The sequence below is a fragment of the Nelumbo nucifera genome, chromosome 5 (assembly GCF_055504915.1).
Source record: "Nelumbo nucifera cultivar China Antique chromosome 5, China Antique-T2T, whole genome shotgun sequence".
Lineage (NCBI taxonomy): Eukaryota > Viridiplantae > Streptophyta > Magnoliopsida > Proteales > Nelumbonaceae > Nelumbo > Nelumbo nucifera.
The window spans coordinates 49,532,583-49,535,537 of record NC_142653.1 but is presented as its reverse complement, the minus strand read 5'-3'; positions in this window follow the sequence as shown (position 1 = coordinate 49,535,537).

Here is a 2,955-nt window from a genome sequence, read left to right as displayed (position 1 = left end):
GACCCATATTTTACTCTTGATATATTTGAGATATGAATAGTTTCTTAAAAGAATAATCTTTTAGCTCTTAATTTGTACATCCAAGCTAATGGATTTCTAGTTTGTTAAAGTTGACTAGTAACATTCTTTTTCTAATATATTATTGTGTAATTTGACAAATAAACTTTAGGGGGGTCATAGAAGTAATAAAATGAATTAGGGGATTATATGTTAAAAGAAAAAGGAGGAAGTAGATCTCTCTCTAATCATTTTGCACCACTCCAAATACAGACACTTTGGATCCAAACCAAGGAACTGCAACCTATTTGTAGTATGGCCAACGAACTACATGTAAACCCTTGATTCCTCATTCATGTGTACAATCTATATATATAAATTGGTCCTTCCATGTCAACAGCCTTCTCATTGCTTCAAACCCCCCTTTCTAGTTTTATGTTTTTTTGAATATTTTATTTTTTTAGTTCCACATAATTATCCATTAAACCAATAAAGAAATCACATATGCTTAACTATTTCTAATGTTTAGTTAAGTGGCACCACTTCCCCCTAAATTGTCTCTAATTCCTATTTATCTCCTAAATTATCTCTAACTCCTATTTATCTCACAAATTATCTCTAATTTAGTAGAGACATTCTCTCCTAAACTATCTATAATTCCGATTTATCCTCTCCCCCACTGTTTATCTATATCTATCTAAAGAAAGTTTCAATTAAAAAATTCAGAACATTTAAATGTTAACAAAATTATATACTAAATTTAAAATATTTATTCAAAATACAAAAGATTCATAGATTTAATAATATTCATATTATTGATAATTCTATATTTTTACAAAATTCATCATGAAATTATGTAGTAACAATATAAATTATAATTTTATGAATTATTGAATTTAAATGTTATTCAAATAATAACAATTTAAAATTAAAAACTAAAACATTATTTAAATATTTCAATACCTAAAAATCTTAAATAAAAAATATTAAAAATATCTAAATAATATAAAAAATGGCCTTTTAATAAAAAATATTAAAAGAGATGGTTAGATCGGAAAAATTGGGAATTAGACACTGTTTCACCTCAAAATGGCCTTTTTTGTTTTTTTATTTTTTTATTAGAGCGGGTCATCTGTTCAAATCGAATAGACAGACTGTTCAACCTCATAACAATTCCCTATCCAGTCCATTTGAAAACCTTGGACGGGGAGTGGGTGGCTTACTTTGAGCTTTGCTTGGTGTGTGGCATGGCCTAGCCCAACGTCCAACCCATGGACCAACCTGACCCATGTTACGACACTGGTCTGTGTGGGCTTGAGACATGGACTATGCCAAACCGACCCCCCAAATTATCCTAGAGGAGGGATGTATGGCCCAGAACGCCTCGTGAGCCAACACAATATGACTTGCACTTTTGCGGTCCACATGTGGGTCGTGTTGTGCCGACCCAGTACGACCCAATTTACACTTCAACATGAACCCGCCCTATACTAGGAATAGGGCAAAGAAGTTCGGGGATTCTCCATCCTTGTTGAGGAGTGGGGTGCCTTGCTCCTGAACACGCCCGGCAATGAGGAGTGGTTACTTGTGGACGGGGTGGGGATGGGGTAGAATGTCTTGACTATGGGGCAGGGAAAGGGATGGAGTGCCCTACCCTGAACCCACCCCGTTGTCATTCCTATATAATTGCTAATTATTAGTGGAATTAAGAAAAATGTTAGATTTTGTAATTATTTTTATTTATTTAAAATTAATCAAAATTTCATTTAAAAAGAATAAAAAGAATATAAATTATTAAATTACTGCAAATTATTAATAAAAGTAAATTTATTAAAAAATTTATTCATATTCAACTAAAAATATTTATTTTTTATAAATCAACATTAAATGAAAAATAAAATTATTAAATCTTTCAGATTTTCCTGTGCATCACATGGGTCCCTTGCTAATAAGGAAATCACATATGCTTAACTATTTCTAACAACCATAAAGAAAGAGGGATTTGTTTTTCTTATGTTTAGCTAAGTGGCACCACTTCCCCCTAAATTGTCTCTAATTCCTATTTATCTACTAAATAATCTCTAACTCCTATTTATCTCATAGATTATCTCTAATTTAGTAGAGACATTCTCTCCTAAACTATCTCTAATTTCGATTTATCCTCTCTCCTACTGTTTATCTATATCTATCTAAAAAAGTTTCAATTAAAAAAATTCAGAACTATTTAAATGTTACAAAAAATTCATAGATTTAATAATATTCATATTATTCACAATTCTATATTTTTACAAAATTCATCATGAAATTATGTAGTAACCATATAAATTATAATTTTATGAATTATTCAATTTAAATGTTATTCAAATAATAACAATTTAAAATTAAAAAATAAAACATTAGTTAAATATTTCCATACCGAAAAATCTTAAATCAAAAAATATTAAAAATATCTAAATAATATAACAAAATATTTAATATTACATAATAACACAAAAATAAATAAAATTAAAGTAATAAAAAAAAATTAAATAAATTAAATATTTTTTAATTATTTAAGTAAAAAAATATTTAACATGGAAAAATTAACTAATTTAGATATTTAACATGACAAAATTTTAGTTATTATTATTATTATAATTAGTAACCAAATACAAATGAGGGAACAAAATATTATAATGTTAGAAAATGAAATTATTCATTAATTGATATTGAAAAATACAAAGATAAATTAGTGTAATTTCGTTAGTAAACTATCAAATAAAAAATATATTTAATAACAATTTAAAAAAATTCAATAAATCCCCATAGTTACACAAATGCAATAAATTTTTCAATAATTTTCATAAAGACTACATTTTCGTAAAATAACATATTTGAAATTAAAAGATATAAATTATTTGAAAGTTTAATTAAAATGTATTAATGTGAACAAATAATTACACAAATTATTAAGATAAA